Raw genomic sequence first — 22,498 nt, 5'->3', positions numbered from 1 at the left:
CAGTCTGATATACTGTATTATCAGATACATTAGCTTTTCCTCCCTCTTACATTTGCTTAAGAGCTTATAAACCACAGAGAATAAAAAGTGCTAAATAGAATGAAATGACCTGTCAAGGACAGATATAGTATTTGTGAATGACTTAAAAAAATGAACCAGCTTCAGGCACTCCAATCTGACTCAGTGTCTATGTTATCTTGAAACTTGGCCTTTTTCTTTTTTTCTCCTAAGTAAAGGGTTTTGATGGTCATTGATCTTTGATGGTTGCTTCTTGAAAAGGACCCTTTTTGTCTTCCCAAATTAAGTCCGAGACCTGGTTTTTGTAGCAGTAGAGGGCAAGGATGCTTAAATGGGAAATAGATTTGAATCCTGCTCTTAATAAAATGAGTCTGATCTTGAATTTTACAAAACATTCAACAAAGTCAAGACAAGCAACTCCCCAAAAGGATTAACCAATAAGCACTTCGTACAGAAGGGGATTTGGAGGTTTTATTCGCGGAGGATAGGAGGATTTTCTATGTGGAGTAAAGTGACCAATCTTGGCTTTATGCAGCTGTTAACCCCAATGAATAAATTGAACTGAGGAGTTTGGGTGATCAAGTTACATTTAACCTATCTCAGAAAATATGTGGTAATGTTGTATGCTGAAGCATCAGAGGAATGGTAGGTATTGGTAAGGACACTATATTTTTGGATGCAGTTCTCCTTTTTTCTTTTTTTTTTTTAAATGTGAGGCAAGCAATAGTCATGAAAAGGAGAGCAGTTAACTCGGAAATCTTTGCAGGTTGTAAGGCTTTGGCCATGGGTGGTTTGGAACAACCACTGGGTGGTTTCAGCAATGTCCTTTTTCTGGAATATTCCTGAACAAATGATAAAGTTTACCTTAAGTTGCTTAGGTGAGATCCTCACTCCTACTGTGGCTCTTTATGCCACATATGAGAGTCAGAGCAGCATAAATTTGGCCCTAAAAGTTCCAGTTCCAACTATAGGAAAATTCTCCCTGTGCAGGCACCCTGGAAGACAACCATGTAAGGCCTTCTGAGGGCTCCTTTGCGCAGGAGTGGGTAAAGGTGGCTTAAAGCCAACGTAGCCCCTGTCCTCCTGTGCTGCGAGTTCTATGCTACTCGCACATCTAAGACACACAGCACAGAATCTCAGCCATCGTGTCTAGGCAGAAAGGCAGCTTAGAAACACTGACTGTGGTTAAACAGTTCAGTGCTACAGAGTTTTCCAAGAGAAGCTAAGACCACTGGAGAAATAAACAGTTATGGCTGAGGTGCGGCAAGGATTGGCGTTGTGGGATTCAGTCTCTCCCTCTAATGGATCAGATGCAGAGAGAGAAATAACAAGTAACATAAGTTGTAGAGCAGAGACCTGTTATTCTAGTTCCACCTTTGAATAAAATAAATGTATTTAATCACAACACAGCCAGTGGAATTCCTTATCACTAGATATTGTTAGGGCCAAGAGCATGGTGACATTCAAAAAAGGATGAGATATTTGTAAGGATATGTTCATCAACAGTTACATTAGATAGAATCTTTTTTTTTCTTTTTTTTTCAGAAGGGCTATAAACCCTCATGATTCAGAGAAAGAAATTCCAATAGATTATTTCATAATTTTCACACTTCATCTGAAGCACCTGGCTCTGGCCACTGTCACAGAAAGAAAACTTGACTCGATGTACTCTTGCTTGCCAGATTTCGCCAGTCTTAATCACATTGGGTGGTACCTTATTCTATGAATAATCCCATTGAAACCAATGGGGCTACTTGCTAAGTCTTACTCAGTATGAGTAAGGGTAGCAGAAACAGGCTCTAAATTCATAAGGGCCAGACTGTGAACCCCTTACTCAACATATTAAGCAATTACTCAACCGTGTAGTCCCAGAAAAATCAATTAGACTATTTGGGTAACTACTTACTATTGTGAGTAAGTGGTTCACAATCTGGCTTTATTAGAATATTTCTTAGTTATTATGCAAAAGTTGTGTCTGGCTTCTTTTGAACAGAAAAGTGCCTGAAAACAAAATAAGTATTGCTACACATATTTCAACTTCTTAATAGTTTTTTTTTTTTGAGAAACATATAGCAAGATAGAGGATCTGACAAACAAACTTGAAGAATCAGTTATGCCAGAAAGTCTTTTTTCTCATTTTTTTAGACTAGGTCTACACTCAAAAGTTAAGTCGATACAGCTATGTTGCTCAGAGGTGTGAAAAATCCACACTCCTGAGCGAGGTAGTTCAGCTGACCTCACCCCTGGTGTGAACAGCGCTAGGTCAATGGAAGAATTCTTCTGTTGACCTACCTACCACCCCTTGGGGATGTGGATTAACTGTAGCAATGGGAGAACCCCTCCTATCACCAGACTAAAGTGATTGTCTACACTTAAGTGCTACAGCGTTTCAAGTGTAGACAAGTCCTTATGTTATACACTGATTAAGCAACTTAAGAGTTAATAAGCAAATGTAATTGATATGCAATACAGGCACATCCAGAGTGGTATCTTTGGAGAACCATGCTGAAACTGTTGCATGGTAGAATGACACTTTTCAGATCTCTTACACCACTTTCATCTATGTTTAAACTCATCTTTTTTCCTCCAGAGCTGGCTTTGCACATGGATGCTGGTCTTAAAGATAGTACTTCCCTGTTAGTTTTGGCCTCCATTCTCAAATTAAACACAATGGGACAAGTTTTTGAGAATGGTTAGGTTGCTGGTGTACTGAGTCTGCTGCCTATCAGGCCAGCCAATAGTGTCTCATTGTTTCCTTGCTCCCTGTGTATCTGTATCCATCTCATCTTTTGTCTAATACATAGATTGTAAGCTTCTTGCATCAGGGGCTGTCTTTTTGTTCTGTGTTTGTAAAGGTCCTAGCACAAAGGGATTCTTGTCCATGTTCAGGGCTTCTAGCTGCTACAGTAATACAAATAATACATAATACATTTTTCTTTCAGTAAAACCCATTCAAGTTAACTTGCCTGACTTGATCCAAAGAGCTTTAGACTATTTGCTCTGTGGCCCACTGCTAACAAGTGGAGCAAAAAAGATACACCCCTTTTGTCCCAAAATGCATGACACAAAGCATAAGAAAATCAGCATCCCCATAAATTAACCACACAGCGAAAAACAAAGTAGTTCCATGACATTTATGCAACCCCTAAGTTTGTTAGAAAACAGTGTTACAAGTCCATGCCCATGTACCAACACATACATTATGGCCATCAGCTAGACAGCGCATATTACTGCTGCTTGAGCACCTGAACTCAAGAACTATAGACCTCTGTTACGTCAGCTAAATGAAAATCTGCCTTGGAATTGAGGCTATCAGATTAGTGGGACAGCCACCAAGTAAGATAATTCTGCCCCCAGTTACAGCCATTCACTACTCATCATTTAGTGCTTCGGGGAGTATGGTATATATTCTCTTCTTGCTCTGGATTTATAACCCACACTAAAGTTATTAGAGTGTAATCATTAATTTTACAGGGAGTTGCATACATTCAGAAAGAGGGGGAATTTAGTTCATGAGTTAAACCAAACAGGAGCCACAGATAAAACACGAATTCTCCAGATCCTGGCATATATGTCTTTTGAACACATGCTCTCTGACCAGTCATGTTGCAGGTTCATTGGCTCTGTTACTAGTGTAGTACCGAGTGCATAGAGATATTACGTTTATCATCCAAACAGCTGCACACAAGGGTGTGTCAAACAGAGCAGTGAAGGAAAAATAAGGCGGCGATTTAACAAGAGGATTTAACCCATGCTGACTTTTTCATCCTAAAAGTCTCTGCACCAAGATATTACTGGCAAGCAATTTGAGAGATATAGTTAAAATCTACAAGGAGCACTTATACCACATGAATTCCTGAACTTTTGATCCTTAGAACATGAGGCTTTGGAAACTAAACTTTCTGTCCTATGTATAAATCTACACACATGCGACTTTATTTGTGTAAGATGAACTACAGTATCTATTTCATACATCTACACTCATATTTGATATGTATAACATACATGAGAAATCTATATAAAATATATCACACTCTGTAAGCAAGATAGAAATATTGTCAGTCTATATGTGCAACTGTCAGTGAGACACTACTCTGACTCATTAAATGGAGGCAGAAATTTCTCTGTAGAGAGGTGGAGTATTTGAGACCAATTCTCTTGAAGCTAGTTTTATGACGAACCAAAATGCAGTCCGTGATAAAGCAGAAGTAGTAGGGTTTTTGCAAATGTATAGGGAAATGAGCACATAATTGGTCTATGGAATAGAAGCAAAGAGGGAAATGCAATTTAGCCTGATTTACAGTGAAATCCAAATTCAGCTGCCTTAGTTTGGAGAGAAAGAAAGACGTGTGTTGTTTTTTCTATCAGGGCTCAAAAAAGGAATAAAAATGTGTGCTGCAATGCTGCTATCTGTCACCAGAGGGCATCATTTCATCTGTAAAAGAAGCTTTTTGCTGAAAATCCTAATAGGTCTGTGACAAAATCTCACTGATGAGCTACTTAACAAGAAAAAGAAAGCTAGAGCTTTTTTTGATTAAAATATGCTCTATTTTCTTTTCAAATGTCCTTATCTTTGGTTGAGATTTCTCCCAGTTGGTGAAATCTCATTGGAGCCATCAGAAGTTGGAGGATTAAAGAATATGGGCCCCAAGAGCCACCACTGTGGAACGTTTTAAGACTTTCTTGGTATAAAGGCTCCCATTGTTCATCGAATGGCCTGTGGTCCAGTTTCTAGCACCTTCAGGCTGGCACTGGAACCAAAACAAACAGCAGGAAGCATCCAGGTCAAACAAGGGACATGGCATGGAAGCTGGTACTGCTCTGAAGAGAAAAAGGAAATATACTGGAGGGGTTTGGAAACTACCCTGCTATAGTTAAGCTGTTTTGGGATCACTGAAAAGCTAAAATGAGGAGGAGCAGCAAAAAGCCAAACTACCAATTAAAGGAACTGAACATTTCCTAGATCGCGTACAGCACAAAGATCTTTCACAGCAATCAAAAGGGATTTCTGTCCTTCAGCCGAGAAGAATATTCCCAGCAACAGGGGGAGTTAAAGCTCTAATAAGAGGCTTCTAATTTTAGAAATTCTCTCCTCTTCATAATCCCTCAATTTTTCCAAATTTTTTCTAGATATGACATTGTATGAACTCCACACTGTTAAAGATACATTACATAGCTCACTATCCTGCCTAATGTTCTGGTGTTTGTCATTTATTTCTATAACATTTTGGCACTTTTCTTCTAAAGTTATCATTTCCCTCAGTTATGGGGGGATTTTTCAATTTCCCTTGTCATTATGTACATTATACTATTGCAGTCCTTTATGCAGAAAACATTTCCAGGGCCAGACATGCTGGTATCAGGGAGCCAAAGACTGAATAAGAGCAGTGGCTAAAGGCACATAAGGAGAAGGGGACATAACACAAAACACAATGTCATGAGTTTGGGCACAGTGGGGCAAATTCATCCCTGCTTTAATCACATTGACACCTGGGATGAATTTGGCTCATGAGTTTGAACAATCCATCTGATCTATTAGACTCTTTTTTCTCCTTCAGGTCTCTGGTTGAAAAACTAGCGCTGTTTCTCAGGACTGTGGAGTTGTGCAAAGAGTTTCTGGGTATTAATCATGCTGGCATAGATCCGTTTTCCTTGTGATAAGAGAAGAGCTAAATCTGGAAGAAAAGGAGGAGAATCAATCTGCCTGATTGCCATAGACTCTTCATTTTGCACTCCACAGCCCCTTGCCAAGCTAAGCAGCAGGGGATCCTGTCTCTGATCAGCTCAGTTCTTCCCAGCAGGTGTCACTGTGGAATGGGGAAATGTGTTTCGAGTTCTAGTGAACTGATTTCCAAACCACAGATTATGAGCCCTAACTGCAGCCAGAGAGTACACTGACAGAGCCATGAAGATAACAGGCCATTAGATTTGAAAAACTTTCATAATGAGATCTGATACATAAGTAATTTTCACCCCCTTTTACAAAGACAACAACAGTAAATACGAGTGCTGAGTTTTAAAATATTTCTGATAAATGACTAAGAGATACACAGTTCACAGATCAGTACACTGGGTAGTAACACAGTATGCTGACAGGTAAAATTTCAGAATTTTTGGTAATTACTGATAAACCAGTTCTGGTCTCAGTTACATACAAAGCTGGGCAAACAATGGAAAAATTAATTAGCAAGCGTGTTTGCTAAAGCTGGCTAGTGATTCCATCTGGTCACGTTTCTGCCCTTTTTATTCCCTTTGCACAAACATTTGGATGGCCAGTTTTTGTTGGCACCTATGTTTGGAGGAGGAGTTTTAATTTGTGCAAATACCAGAACTCACCCATGGTTATGGGCCCCTTTGTCAGCAGTGCTGGTACACTCTCCCTTCCATATACTGGCTTTGTGTGCTCAGCTGTGAGGATGTTAGGAGGCAAGGGGAGAGTTTTAAATCATTGGCTCTCTCAAACAATATCAGGGAGAGCAGCAGTAGGGAGAAGAGGGGGAAAACAGGAGCTAAGGAGGGGGGATGTTTGAGGAACAGAAAGGACACTTGTCTGGAAATATTTTGCATGTGTTTCAGGCCCAGAACATGTAGCAATGTGCCTTCAGTGAGAACACCTAGCAAAGTGATGGGGAGGGAAAATCAGCACCCCAAGAAAACTGCCCTGTGGAGCCATCTCTGCACATGGCAGAGGGCTGTATATATGGTCACAAGCCTTGACAGTGACCTGCTGCTACAATGCTGGGAAGGCTGTTGACAAGGAGGAGGCCCATCAGCTCTGCTGCCATCATCCAGGCAAAAAGAGGGCCAGCAATCAGTAGCTCCAATTAGGGAGGAAGGGAGGCCATATTACTTCCTATGATATGCCGAGAAAGACTCAAATATGCCAAGCAGACAATAAATCTGGCATATATCTTGCACCCTCCCTTAGTCAGGAAGGAACACAGCTATTTTTAAATGTAGGGTCCATGCATGTAGGTGATGTTTGGCAGATTGACTCGCCAACCCACCCCCCAACTACATCTCATCTGTGCACTGTGGCACAAAGAGTCCCGATAGAGTTGTGTACCATTCCAGGATATGTGGGCCCCCGCACAGGCTTCCAGAATCCTGCCCGTGCAGAGAAGCCATAGGGGTTCCATTTTATCCAGGCTCCTCTGTGCACATGGAGGAGGGTACGTGAAGGTAAAGAAAATATATTAAGAAATTCAGTCGTTTCACGTGCAGTTTTCTGGTACTGTAATTGATCTCTGTTACACCCCTCCTGGAGCTAGTGTTAGGAGAAATGCATCTCTAAATGGTAATTTTCTGTTTATCTTGTAATTGCTGGATGTGAGCTATTCTAATTGAATTGTGAAGCTCTTCTATAGTGAGCTCAAATGTAGTTGGAATCCACATCAAGCATTACACAAGCCTACGTCATTTCCCTCATGCTTTCTAGTGAGCTCATAAGCTGCTCTAGTACAGGGAACGGGAAGTAAAGGGCTAAGATCAATCCCATGGACGTTAGCAGAACTGAGAGCACACTTTGGCTGAATGTGTCAACTGGCAAATCTGAGTGGTATCTTGCTTTAAAGAACTTATGTAAAGATTGCTTTAGAGATTCAGCCTCAGGGAAGTATCAGAGGGTAGCTGTGTTAGTCTGTATCCACAAAAACAACAAGGAGGCCGGTGGCACCTTAAAGACTAACAGATTTATTTGGGCATAAGTTTTCATGGGTAAAAAAACATTTCTTCAGATGAATGGAGTGAAAATTACAGATGCAGGCATTATATAATGACATATGAAGAGAAGGGAGTTGCCTCACAAGTGGAGAACCAGTGCTGACAGGGCTAATTCGATCAGGGTGGATGTGGTCCACTCCCAATAACAGATTAGGAGGTGTCAATTCCAGGAAAGGCAAAGCTGATTTTGTAATGAGCCAGCCACTCCAAGTCCCTATTCAAGCCCAAATTAATGGTGTTAAATTTGAAAATGAATTTTAGTTCAGCTGTTTCTCTTTGAAGTCTGTTTCTGAAGTTTTTTTGTGGAAGGATGGCTACTTTTAAATCTGTTATAGAATGTCCAGGGAGATTGAAGTGTTCTCCTACTGGCTTTTGTATGTTACTATTCCTGATATCCAATTTGTGTCCATTTATTCTTTTACGTAGGGACTGTCCGGTCTGGCCAATGTACGTAGCAGAGGGGCATTGCTGGCACATGATGGCATATATCACATTGGTAGACGTGCAGGTGAATGAGCCCCCGATGGTGGGCTGATGTGGTTGGGTCCTCTGATGGTGTTGCTAGAGTAGATATGGGGACGGAGTAGGCAACGAGGTTTGCTACAGGGATTGGTTCCTGGGTTAGTGTTTCTGTGGTGTGGTGTGCAGTTGCTGGTGAGTATTTGCTTCAGGTTGGGGGGCTGTTTATAAGCGAGGACTGGCCTGTCTCCCCAGGTCTGTGAGAGTGAGGGATCATTTTCCAGGATAGGTTGTAGATCATTGATAATGTCCTGGAGAGGTTTTAGCTGGGGGCTGTACGTGATGGGTAGTGGTTTTCTGTTATTTTCCTTGTTGGGCCTCTCCTGTAGTAGGTGATTTCTGCCGTGTTAGTCTGCATCCGCAAAAAGAAAAGGAGGACTTGTGGCACCTTAGAGACTAACAAAATTTATTTGAGCATAAGCATCCGATGAAGTGAGCTGTAGCTCACGGAAGCTCATGCTCAAATAAATTGGTTAGTCTCCAAGGTGCCACAAGTACTCCTTTTTTTTAGAGGAAAGGAGTAAGTCATATTCTATATTCAGTAGAAAAGTCCAAGAAACCAATGCTGCTGCTTTACACAGCGTGGGAGGGCTTGGGTCATCAGAGTTCAGCTGCATGTGATACAAAAAGAATCCAGTCGCCAGTTGGTCATTTGCTGTTAGTAAATTAATAAGTACACACTGAGCAAGCAGTTGCTCCTGGTCAGAGTGCACAGACAGACACTCTGCAACTACTAGTGTAGAACTGCAATACATGCACATTGCACGATGGCAGCTGATCAGAGTACTGGGAAAAGCTGTACATATCCACTGCACAGTAGCTGTGGAAGGAATCATTTGATTGGGACAGTATATCTTTCCACAGGCCCTTGTTCACCGTGCGATGTGCCAAGGGGGTATGGATACCGGTGGATAGACTATACAGCATCATTGTGATTGGGTATTCAGGTCATTTGATACTCCAGGGTGAACCATGCAACCTTGCAGCACTCCACCCCAGAGGTGCCATAGAAGGAAGCCCCACAAAGTCATCCGGCAACCTGGAGCTGGGAGGTTAATTTCCTGCCAGAATTCAGGCAGAGGCAGCTCAGGTAAGAATGCACAGCTGGGAACGTAGTGGGTGCAGTTGAGTCAATTTAGACTAGGTTATTCTCTGGAAGCAAAGAGATGCTGGGGCATTGAGCTGATTAGAAACCAGAGCAGGAGGCTCTGGGGAAACACAAGAGTTACCTGTGTGGTTTACAGATTTTGCTTGTGTGTTTATTGGAGCTTACTGCCTATGATCTTGCATGAAAGGAACGGAGCCAGAGACCCAGGCCAAGTTTGTGCCATTTCGGTTAAATGTTAACCTTTGAAGTAAAACTGAACAGACAAAAAGCATTGATCTTCTAAATACCATAGAGGATCTGGGCCTGAGCCTCCTAATCTGGCCTTGCCATAGCCTCCTTTGGGGACTCCTGCCATTACTTGCTTCACAAGTCCTGTTACTGCAGCAGAAAGCTTTGAATAATGGTCCTAGACAACAACATGCACTTGTAGGATGACACAGGATGGAAAGCTAGAGGGAGGAAGGGAAGGAGTGCAAGAGAGGAAACACCAATTTTCCAGACTGGCATATTCTTTTTTTTGTGCCCTGCATTATCAGAATAACTTGTTTCAGTACATGGGCTTTGGGGATGCTACCGCAGCTAGTTAGTGTCGAGCTGTAGCTCACGAAAGCTTATGCTCAAATAAATTGGTTAGTCTCTAAGGTGCCACAAGTACTCCTTTTCTTTTTGCGAATACAGACTAACACGGCTGTTACTCTGAAACAACTCTCGGTGTTTCAGTACAAGAAATAATGTGCAATAGCCTGGCTTAGAGGTTCTGCCTTGTCTGCATACAGAGTCATAAGACTGTACTAAATTTGTACACTATACAATGCAGACACTTCCCAAACTGAAGAGGGGTTGCTGTGATTGCTGCCATTGGGTTTTCTTTCATAGGGGGGATGTCTGCTGTTTAGCCTGCGCATGATATTATTTGAAGACATTTGTGACGAGGGCATTGAAATGTGGAGGATGGAGTGGAAGCAATAAAATCTTCATAAGAACATTATAAACCATTAGAAGAACCAAACTATCCATATTTGGCTAATGAAGTGTAATTTAGGGACTATTGTTGTCCTTTATTTCTGATTGCTAGACGGGGATTTTGGCAGTAGATCTGCTTTTTTCCTGGACAAGGTGAAATGACTATTTGGTTTAGTGGCAAAAAGCCACTGTTACAGCACAGCATAGATACTGTTATTTAGGGCATAATTCTTTGAACCTGGCCCACAGAGATCTCTCAGGTACACCAGTGTAAGTGAGGTATAACTTCACTGAAGAAAATAATGCCATTACATGGGAAAAGGCTATCTGTGTGCAGGGTTTGATGGCTCCAATTAATTTTAAAGGGTTTTCCTCATGAATAAATAAGCTATCCCCAACTGCCCCCAAACTAGCCTTGACTGTCTCTGAACCTACCCATCACTGGTTCATCCATTTCTTGTAGGAATCATTGAAGATGTGGGACTTGAGGAGGGATTTGAAGGAGGAAAGTCAAGCTAAGGAAACGTTAATGTTATTATGGGAACCATGACTCACCCACCTTGCACATATAGGGCCTAATTCTATCCCCATTTATCTGGTGCATTGGAATAAAATTTGAGGATTAGGAAAAAGTCCCGACTAATTTATTGTATGAATGTATTTAACTATGTACAGAACTAGCCCAATAATGAAAGTGGTTATTCCCCAAAATGCATCAAAAACACTCTTGGTGAATATTATTCTGAATCTCAGCCATTAACAATATTGAGACGTGCAACAAAATATAAATATGTATGTGCTATCAGGGGTCTGGCAGATGCCCTGGAGCCCAAGTAATATGCACGCAGGTAGGATGGTCATCACTTCTGCAGCAACCTAGGAATGGACATTCCTAGAGTTATGTGCTACTCCCTGGTTTTCTTTGGAGCTAGACACAACACTGAGGTGGTGTCTGGCTGGCTTGACTGTAGGGTGTAGCTTGGAGCTGGAAGCCACGCAGACTAGCTAATTAGATTTTACTCAGTAAGTGAAGGAAGAGATCAGTAGGGAAAACTGATACATCCTGAACAGGTTGGGGTTTCAAGCTATGTCTCTTCTTCCTGTGATACCTGAACGATTAGAGGAGGAGCACTGTGAATTCCCACAAGAGTCTGACAAAGCACCAAAAGGATGTCTCAAAGATGACCTCAGACTGTGGTCTGTGCTAGTTGACAAGACTTCTTCTAGACATAGATTTAGCTGAGGATTTAGTGAGCATTTTTGGTTAGTATCAGATATTCCCTATCATCCATAACGCATATTTTTCCAGTATATCAAAAGGATTTTCTTCTCTTATAAATATACTTAAACTTTATAAACCGGGGGGGGGGGGGGCAGTATTTTGCACATACTGCTTTATCTTATACTTAGAAATTTACAGAATGAATTATTTTTTCTCATACTATCTCAGTTGTTTATACCCATCATAAAGGAGGGAAGGAAATAGTCTAACATGACCATCATCACAATACACAGCTATCACATCCTGGCAGGAAGGGACCCTATTATTGAATATGGAGCCAATCTTTAAGCCAGAACACTGAATAACAAGACTGAGGGTGTTTGGTAGTAACCTACAAGGAGACTAAATACTTTTGGGGATCTGGGTTCATTAAGACTTCTATCCAGCTAAGAGCTCTACAAGCATGGACACTTACTTTTTCTCATCGTCTGTTGGCTTTACTAGGATCCAGCACAGGAGTAAGGGTTTGCACTTGTGGAGCTATCTGCAAATTTGAGGTCTAAACTTCCAGCCAAAATTAAAACTACCTAGTGCTGTCAGCTCTGGATGGGAAGAAGCTGGCTACCGTGACACCTGCTTTGTTAGATTTTCTTTTCTTTTGGTTCAGCTGGTAATCTCTCTCTCTCTGGATGATTTGCAGGGTACTAAACCTGTGTAGTCTGCGTCCCACGGAAGTCAATGACAAAACTCCTCTTGATTTTTAATGGGTTCAAAATTTTGTCCACATTAGTCACCCCCTGTGTACCAATGCTGCAATAAGATGACGAACTAGTTTTGTTTAAGGATTTGGGAGAGAGACTCATGTTTCCCCACGACAAAGACCATACTGTGTAGAAAAAAAAGGGAATATATTCATAATAGAATGCCTGCAATTCTGTTATAGGCAAGTGTAAATAAATAAAAGAATATATCCAGGGCCACATTCTGATACCTTAGCTGAAACTCACATTATAACATGAGCAGTGCCATTGATTTCAGTGGGACTATTTGCAAAGTAAGGTGCTACTAATTGTGAGTGAGAAAATCTGAAGCTGTCCCCAGTGCTTAATTTGTAATGAAAGAGGTGCCAGGACTCAAGCAATTAGGTGTCGATCTCAAGCAATTTTTTTATGTTCATAACCATTGGGGCAAGCCCAGAAGCGCTGGGGCTATGAACTGCTAAGCTTGGAGGTCCTGGAGCTCAGCCCGGCACAAATTAGGCACTGGCCAGCGCCTCTCAGCCAGAGTGCATGTTGTGGACCCCTCTCTGACTGTTCCATGAGCCTGCTCTGCGTCCCCCAGCGTGGCCATGCCCACAGCGCCAGGCTGCCTCCTGGAGCTTCCCTGCCCTGGTGTCCATTTCCCCTGCCCCACACTGTGCCCTGGCTGCTTGGTCACCTCCCCATTCTCTGGCAGCTCGCCTGTTTCCTCACTGACAGCACTGGGGAGTCTCTGCCTCTCCTGGGCCCCTCAGGGGGCAGCGGCCTCCTGGCAGGAGCCCCCCCCCCAGTAAGGCAAGGGGGCGCTGGCGGAAGCGCTGCTGGGGGGTGATGTCCCCGGCCCCAGAAGACTCTCTGCCCAGGATGTGGGAGCTCAGCTTGTGCCGATTTAGCCACAGCCACAGCCACTGGGCATTGGGCAGGCTTAGCGCGCTGCTGGCCTCGCACAGGGGTGCAGGCGAGGCGGTGGCCCTGGAACTTGTGGGCAAAGCGGCTGCAGCCCCAGCGCAGAAAGGGTGCTCTGTGGCCAGAATGAGTCTCCTGCTGTACCCCAGTACCGGTAACTGACATGGGACAGAGGTGCTGGGGCTACAACCTGCCAAGCTAGAGGCACAAACTGAGCCCCGGCGCAAATTAAGCACTGGCTGTCCCCTTGCGACTGGGCATAAAGAGTTGCCACATTAATGTGATATGAAACTAGTATAATTCAACATTTGATGCTTTTCTGTGTGACGTGCTGACAGCTGCTGTCATGCACTATCTTTTGGTTCTAGCAGTCTAATAGACTACAATTATACCTTACTTAACATGATGTGACAGAAGAGGTGCACGTGTAAGATAACACGTCAGTCTCACAGGTAAAACAGGTTGATAGAAATGGTAACTACTAGGGCTGTCGATTAATGACAGTTAACTCACACGATTAACTAAAAAACATTAATCGCGATTAATTGCACGGTTACACAATGGCATACCAATTGAAATTTATTAAATATTTTGGATGTTTTTCTACATTTTTAAAGACATTGATTTCAATTACAACACAGAATATAAAGTGCACAGTGCTTGTAATTGAAATCAATGTATTTGAAAATGTCGAAGACATCCAAAAATATTTAAATAAATGGTATTCTATTATTGTTTAACAGCATGATTAATTTCACACTTAATCACGATTAATTTTTTTAATCTCTTGACAGCCCTTGTAGCTACAATGTGGGGTAAAACCTGTTCCCACAATCCCTGCGCCCAAGTCTATGTTGATATAGAACCTTCTTTCATAGTCAGTTTTTCCAATAAAACTTTTTACACCCACCCAGCCTATCATGTATTTTCATCTCCCCAAATGCCACAATTGCTGCTTTTGGTTGTGCCTTCTAATGCTGTGCCAACCACAGTAGGGGGCAAAAGGTAAGGAGTGTCTTGAAGAATAGCTGTGTCACTCACAGCTTCTGGATTCACAGCAACTGGCAGCCCAGCACCTCAACTGGTACAAATGTCTGAGTTTCATTTTTGCTTTCGGCTATGCCTCCAACAAAGCAGGATATGAAGTCCATCCACTGGGAGGTGGGTGGCAGTGAAAGCCAAGACTGAACTAATCTTCCTCATGGGGAGACTGTCAGCATATTTTAGGCCTTTAAACTTAGGTTTTGTTAATTAAGAAAGAAAAAGCTGCAGAAGTTTGTACCAAAAGAAGTGTTTGGAAGCAATCAAAAAAAGTCACTTTCAAGAGTTTGGAGGTGAAGCATTTCTCGGTAGTGTTTGCCATCCAAACGTTGTAGGACATTGCTGGGATGTGGAAGTAACTAGAAGTTGACTATATGCAAAAGAGAAAATGCTGGTCTGTTTCCTTTGGCCAAACTGCTCTGTGTGGAAGAGGTGAATAGTTTCACTAGCGAAGTGGCTTTGTTTAAAAAGCATTTCAAGAACCATTTGCAGGGTTTAATTGGTTGTGGGGTTTGTATACTAAATAGTTGTGAGCTATTTTCCCTTTGAGCTTTACGGGGAGCTGTTTGAGACCTACATGCAGGGTTTTCAATACCATAGTCCCTGGGGCTGACTCTGTGGCCGGCTTTCTGAAAAGGCAGACCTGTGGCCTGTGCAGCAGCAAAGAGCTAAGCTGAAGCGCAGGCGTGGGTGTGCAGTAGTGGCTGTGCATCATTTGCCATGACACCTTGGCCAGCCTTCCTATTTCCTCCACTTTCCAACACGGAATTCCCATTAAGTTCCCCAGCTATCCTCATTACTTACAACACATTTCTACTTGACGTTACATAGAATTGTCGCGTGTATGTTTATTCACTTAACCTATTTTCTCTAACAGCAGCAGATGATACCCTTCTGGGGGGATACGTATGTGACCTCCTCCCCCTCCTCTTCCTCCTCAGGATGAATTGTGGGTTGTTACTTGATTTCCTTCCTACCAAACCATCCTATCCTGCAGCCCTCACTCAACCCCATCAGCTCTCTCCCTTGTACCCCTCTAATGTCTCCCACCCTAACACTCTCTGAGAGCTATCTGTAGCTCCTGACACCACCTCCCCGAAGCTAGTCAGTCTGTCTGGTTGTCACTGACTCAGTCACAGAAGGAAAGAAAGAAAGGAAGGAAGGGGAACCAGAGTGGTTCCTATTCCAGCACGTCCTTTTTGTGCTTGTGCTGCATGCTCCTCAGCCAATGGGGAGCGGATTCTGAATCAGTTTCCACCTGCACCTAATTAATTAGATGTGTTCTGACCACACCTGACTTTTAAGTGTCTAATATCTACCTTGGGATGCCCCTGCCCAGCTTGAAAGTCCTACTTGGATGCTTATGTCCTTGAGCATGCCCACAAGGACATACACAAATGGCACCAGAATATTTAGCCCTCTGCTTCTTTTAGATCCTAACAAGAATGCAATGCATTAGAGGAAGCTATAAAAAGGATTCTTTATTAAAAAAAAATCTTTAAAAAGGCTAGTGTATTATTTTGCAGTTTTCCATGTTGTTTATTGTGTACTGCAGTGTAAGCAAGAAATGAATGTAGAATGAATGAGGGTTGGAAAGGAAATTCAATAAATACGAATATAATGCCACTCTTTCCTTTAGCATCGTTTTGGGGATTTTGTAAAGCACCTTTGGGCTATAGGAACACAAGTCCCATTGAAATGTAGTGGGATTTGAGCTCCTAAATCTCCTTTTAAAATCTCTTCCTGTAATTTCTTTATGGTCTTTAAGGCATTCCTGCAATAAAGGCAACAATGGTGCATATTATATTATATGATAAATTGCAGTTCCTCACTAGGTCACTAGGGTTATACTTGGATCGGTTTTGATAAATTTGATAGTCTAACTGACAATGGCTGCTTTGTGATATTTTTTGAAGTTAAAATTAATCCATTGCCACACCAGTGTGATTTTTCTCATCGTCTTGATCAAACAGCACAGTCATTATGACGACTTCCCTCTTGTATACACCAAGGGCATTACAAAAAGTGACAACTTGTTCCATGCAACAATAATAGTGCACAGTTAAAGGAGCAGAAGTAAGGAAATGCAAAAGTTAATGTTCCAGCAGCCAAGTAAATTGTGGTATTCTGTATGTTGAAGGGTATAGAATGCATTACACATAATGAGTAACCTATTAAGCTACAACCTAACAAGAAAACATATGCCTTTTTGGCTGAGTTAACGCTACAGGAGCCTTAACTTTTGACTTTCCTGATTTTTGCTATTTGGCTTGCAGAGCAAGCTCTGTAAACCCAGTGACACCCGAGATTCCCAAGGACCCACAGCCTTTGCTCCCATGGAGCTCACCACATGCATAGTGCTCCCTTGACAGAAGCAGTGCTCCCACTGGTTTCCTTGTCTCCACCTGTAAAAAGACCCCATCACTGAGGGAAAAGGTTAAGTAGGGTGTGACAGTTAAGGCTGCTTGAAACAGCAATGCATCCTAAATAAATATCTACTTGGATATCCTCCAAGTCCGCCAGGGAAGCAGACCATAGATGGCATGTGCTCATGTGGCCTCTCCTATCCTGGGATGTTCCCAACGTTCAGAGTTACTGCAAGGGGCTCTCCATGGATTTTGAAGGCAGGAAAGCACGTGACATGCTTTTACCCGTGGCATTAGAGAACATTCATTTTCAGTGTCTTGACCTAATGGTTAGCTGATAAAACAGTACAAGCAGCAAGAGAAACCTTTCTGTGTTGCCAACTCTTGTGATTTTATCATGAGTCCCTTGCAATATTTAGTGTATTTCTTAACCTCACCCCTCACCCCAGGTCCTGGAGCCATGAACTTATGTGAGAACCTCCTTTTTTTTTTTTTTTTTAAAGTGAGTTTCTAGCCTTCATGGTTATGGAGGAAAGCCTGAAACTGTGTGACCCCTGAAGGCTCAAAACCCTGGAGACCTATAATAGATCCAGAAGTTATGATTTTTTTTTCAATCATATAGTTTTAAGCCAATTCCTTCATTTTAGAGCCTGACATGATCTGTGAATGCTTGGGTTTGACAGTCATATATCCGGGATAACAAAGGCAATATCCAGTTTGACCAATTTACCAAGACAGAGGCTAACAGGAGGAAAGAATTTGACCCTTACTTAGGGACTTTGAACTCTGGACTTGATCTTTTCTTCCAGGAGTGAATTTTCTGTTCTAGACATTACATTATGGTTTCCAGATCTTGAAAATAAGTGAAATAACATCTCTGTGTGGCATATTACACCTTCCCATTTGGCCTTTACAGTTGTGAGTTGCAATTTCTTTAATATAAAATATGCAAAATCTGTGAGAGAGACACACACATAGGCAAGCAGATGGATAGAAAAACTGAGCTGCTCTGGCACATCAGTATTTTTGAGCCTACGTGAAGTATCTCTCTGTTGTCCCACACATAAAGATTGCTTTAAGGAGCACTTTGATGAATGGAGCCATTCAATTTTTTAAAACCCTTTTAAAAAATATTGAGTGTTTGTGAAATCAGATTCCCTGTGAAATCAACAGTTACATTTTACCTGCTTTACAAACTCACACTGAGAAACTGGGGTTCTCATTAAACTGTGTCCTTCAAGAAGTTTCTTTCTTTCTTTCTTTCTTTCTTTCTTTCTTTCTTTCTTTCTTTCTTTCTTTCTTTCTTTCTTTCTTTCTTTCTTTCTTTCTTTCTTTCTTTCTTTCAAGTTGCTGGCTTAAAATGCTCTTATCAAGGGGAAATCTATCCATGCGAATTCAGAAATGACAGATGCCACTTGTATATTTTAGTGGAAAAACAACAATGCACAGCAAGAGTTCATGATTTTCTCTCTCTCTCATACTTATCTTTTTTACAGGTACACTCTGCAGTATTTGGTGCATTTGTCTTTGGAGATGAAAAGATACTTTACAGGGATTGGAGTCGATTTCTAATGGCATTACTATGCCACAAAACGGAATGCTATGAATGACAGTCACCCGGGTTTTCATAAATGCAGCTCTTGTGTTGCCAAAACACAAAAGTGATTTTTGTTTGTGATGTCCTTTTGAAGGCTATACTAATCCATCCTTATTCTTTTAAAATAATAATAATATTGTTGCCAATTATATATTGAATTTAATTTTGGGCATAAGATCTCTCAGAACTCTAAAAACTTGCCTTAAATTAATTAATTCCACGGATTTGTTAAGGGCAAGGTCAGAATCAGAATCCTATTCAATTTCTAGAGGATACAGGGTTTCCTTAATTGTTAAAATGTTATCAGTGGGGGATGGGGGAACCAGCTCTTTTGAGTTTCTCTCAGCTGAACACAACAGTATAGTCTTTGTCTGCTTAACTCAGTGGGCCATTTGAACTGTACAAAGCATCAAGACCCAAATACCTCCCACGCTAAAATGGAACATTTCCCCTAATGAAAGTACAATAATCTTATAAATCTAATTTGGGATAGATTCAGAGGGTTTTTCTGAGCAGCAAGTTATGTAGGGATTTTAAATGAAATCACAGAAGGAAAATCAACCTTCCAAGTCAATTCGGGGCTTTCTTTATATTATTTTTCCCTTTGGACATAAAATACTTCAAATAAAAGTTCTATTAACTAAAGCTCTAACCACAGATTAAATATTTCTGCTGACATTATTTGACTGATAATATCCATTTCAAAGTTCAAATTTTAATAAGGTATAACAAAGCATAGGAAGAAACAAGCTAATCAAGCCAAGTTTCATATTCCCCTTCTTTGTACAAAATGATAAGTGAATTTAAAGCTATGCTTTGTCTCTTTAATATCTGCTAAATATGGATGAATTACTGAATATATATTTATTCTTAGACTCATTTGAAGGCAAATATTTACAAGGCTTTTCTCTTGTAATCTGATTTTAATATCTCAACTGAAAATAATTCATAACATGTGGCTTCAAATACCCTGTAGTTAAAGAGGCCAAAAATTAATTAGCTGAATCTCGCAAGGGTTTCTTGAAACTGACCTTGAAAGAAAAAAATTGTACTGTTTAGCAGATTATAGTACAGTGTTGTTACCAGTGCTAAAAATTTCAGTAGTAAATAACAAAGACCGAGAACAACCCTATTCTGATCTTTGGTATTGATGCTTGCATATCCTTTGGTTTTCTATGGATCTTGAATGAGCACTTCTGTCGTCCAGTGCGTTCTGACCTTTTCGCACTGAAATTGTTCATATGTGTGTTGGTACGTACATGAAGATCAGTGTGTTTTTTTTGCAATCGAGGGCAAACACATCCTTTTCTCCTTCTCACCAAATTACATTCCAGAAGGTACAGAAAAAGTTACAGCGTTACTGACCCTTATTCTACATCCTCTACATGTGTCTAGGAAGCCAAGGAGAACAGAAATACCTACTCAGTACTAAAAGAACAGGAGTACTTGTGGCACCTCAGAGACTAACCAATTTATTGGAGCATAAGCTTTCGTGAGCTACAGCTCACTTCATTGGATGCATAAAATGGAACGTATAGTAAGATAGATAGATATATAATATATACATACAGATAAGCTGGAAGTTACCAAGTCTGAAACCTACTCAGTACTGACCACCCGACCTGAAAGACAAGTCTCCTTTTGAAGACAGTTACTCTTCTCTCTCTGAAAGAATATGTTGCTGCTGCTGCTGCTGAGTATATGGGGAGGAAATGTTTTTTGGCAGCTGGAGTTTCTGGTGCCTTACTCCAGTCATTTTGGGGCTTCATCGACACTCGTGGTCTTCCATCCCCTCGAGTTACCTAGTGGCCATGCCCCAGTGTTCCCAACAATTTCATGATGGATTTATGCACTATTGTGCCTACTAATGCACAAATACATATTTTATTCAGTATAAATACAGTTAAATGGGCCTGATTCGCCACTGCCTTGCCCCTGGTATAGTCAGCCATGGCTGTGTAAAGGAGGCCCTTTCAAGAACTGCTATATTATTTTGTAGGAAGCATTTATGGCATTATACTAACTCTAGCTTTGCTGATGTGCATATAGTGTTCATCTTATTATGTAATCGGAAGTATTTTAAAACATCCTATTTATTTTCTCTATTCTTTGGCTTCTGTTTCAGAACAGTAGGGGCTAAATTCTGGCCCATCAAATGGGTGCGCAGTGCTATTGTAACCCCCTTGCACCTGGCCTGGAGCAAGAATTATCTTCATAAGTGTGTGCATGTGTGTGTGTGTTTGTGTGTAATTTCCATTGCTGGATTGGCAGGTATACCTGTGCAAATCACTGTCTCTACTCCTCAAGCTGACAAAGGAATTCACCTCTCTGATTCCTGTCGTGGATGGCCTGTGTGGTGATTGGAGGAAGCCAGAATTAGGCAAGAAACACTAACCTACATGCTCCCACACTTCTTGCTGGTGTTCTGGTTCACTCAAAGGCACAGAGCTCAGCCAGAATTCAGCTCTGGAGCAGAAGAAAGCAAGCAAAACACTTGGCTTGTTTCAGCACCTTCTGCCTGCCTGTCCTCATCTTGGAGGAAGTTCTGTGTCATTCAAGGTGCAATGTCCCAATGATTACCCCGATGGCATTACCATACTGACATCATTTAAATGGCAGAGGCCTGTGGCAGCATGTCTTCTCATTTAAATCACGTGGAAATCTGAGCAGGATCATGCTTGCATAAATCCATCTAAACTGCCTTCTTCTAATGCACTCATTGACATTTTTTTCTAGGTGCTAATCATCTCCCAAGGAATCAAACAGCACAAAAATATTGGCCAGGATTTTTTCAATTTGTTTTTTAAATGAAAAATTGTAGAGCCAAAGCTCTATTTAGGCAAAAGAGTCCCTTTGCTCTGTGGAAGAACATTTGAATGTGGATGAAGTCTGCTGGCTGAATTCTGAATATACTGTAATGTCTTTACTGAAGCCTAACCGAAGCTGGCTTTCAGATTTTTATAAAAGGCATTGGGAAACTGACATGACATCAGGGGATGTGACTGCTAGAGAAGTTTAGCCTAAATACTCAAAATATTGTTTAAGATTTATGGCTGGGTTTTGCAGTGTTGGCTTGCCTCTGCTCCCACTGAAGTCTATGGTAAAATTCCCATTGATTTCAATGGGAGCAGAGTTAGGCCAAAAAGGAGTATTTTTGAAAACCCTACCTGAGGTGCCTAGAGCTGCAGCATCCCTCATGTTTGGTAAAGTTAGTTTATTCCAAAAATACCACTGTCATATGAAACTGAAATAAATACTTAGAGCAGACCCAGAGAGTTATGTACACACATCTTATTTGGTGAGTGTGCATGTGAGTGTGTGTGTCTCATAGGCAACCTTGAATACTTGATCCCTTGGATCATAAAAACAACAGAACAGGCCAGGGAGCCAATGTCACAGATGAAGCTGAGGTGGCGTGCAAATTCCCTGTATCCCTAGGAGTCATTACTTTAGGTATCCTACCATATGGTGCTTGATTTGTCTGCAAGTCTTCCAGACTGGCTAAAGCGTCATATGTTTAAATGCATTTCTGGGATGCTGCCAGTCAGCATTCTCCAGTGTTACACTTTTCAGAGTAGCAGCCATGTTAGTCTGTATCTGCAAAAAGAACGGGAGTCATTGTGGCACCTTAGAGACTAACAAATTTATCTGAGCATAAGCTTTCATGAGCTACAGCTCACTTCATTGGATACATTCAGTGGAAAATACAGTGGGGAGATTTATATACACAGAGAACATGAAACAATGGGTGTTACCATACACACTGTAAAAAGAGTGGTCAGGTTAGGTGAGCTATTACCAGCAGGAGAGAGAAAAAAAACCTTTTGTAGTGATAATCAAGGTGGACCATTTCCAGCAGTTGACAAGAACGCGTGAGGAACAGTATGGGGTGGAAATAAACATGGGGAAATAGTTTTACTTTGTGTAATGACGCATCCACTCCCAGTTTTTATTCAAGCCTAATGTAATGGTGTCCAGTTTGCAAATTAATTCCAGTTCAGCAGTCTCTCACTGGAGTCTGTTTTTGAACTTTTTTTGTTGAAGAATTGCAACTTTTAGGTCTCTAATCGAGTGACCAGAGAGACTGAAGTGTTCTCCGACTGGTTTTTGAATGTTATAATTCTTGATGTCTGATTTGTGTCCATTTATTCTTTTATGTAGAGACTGTTTGGTTAGCCAATGTACATGGCAGAGGGGCACTGCTGGCACATGATGGCATATATCACATTGATAGACGTGCAGGTGAATGAGCCTCTGATAGTGTGGCTGATGTGATTA

General features: G+C 41.4%; 1 long non-coding RNA gene across 3 annotated transcripts in view; it reads left to right on the top strand.

The window, feature by feature from the left end:
* Positions 1-8,977: 8,977 nt before the first annotated feature.
* LOC140905009 (uncharacterized) overlaps positions 8,978-22,498 on the top strand; it is a 154,914-nt gene continuing 141,393 nt past the window's right edge. For all 3 annotated transcript variants that reach the window (XR_012156708.1, XR_012156710.1, XR_012156709.1), the window contains exon 1: positions 8,978-9,349. This is a non-coding gene — a long non-coding RNA (uncharacterized lncRNA). The remainder of the gene's footprint in view (positions 9,350-22,498) is intronic.

This window comes from Lepidochelys kempii, chromosome 1 (assembly GCF_965140265.1).
Source record: "Lepidochelys kempii isolate rLepKem1 chromosome 1, rLepKem1.hap2, whole genome shotgun sequence".
Classification (NCBI taxonomy): Eukaryota; Metazoa; Chordata; order Testudines; family Cheloniidae; genus Lepidochelys; species Lepidochelys kempii.
The sequence above is the reverse complement of the archived record's forward strand: the minus strand, read 5'-3'. Positions and strand labels throughout refer to the sequence as shown.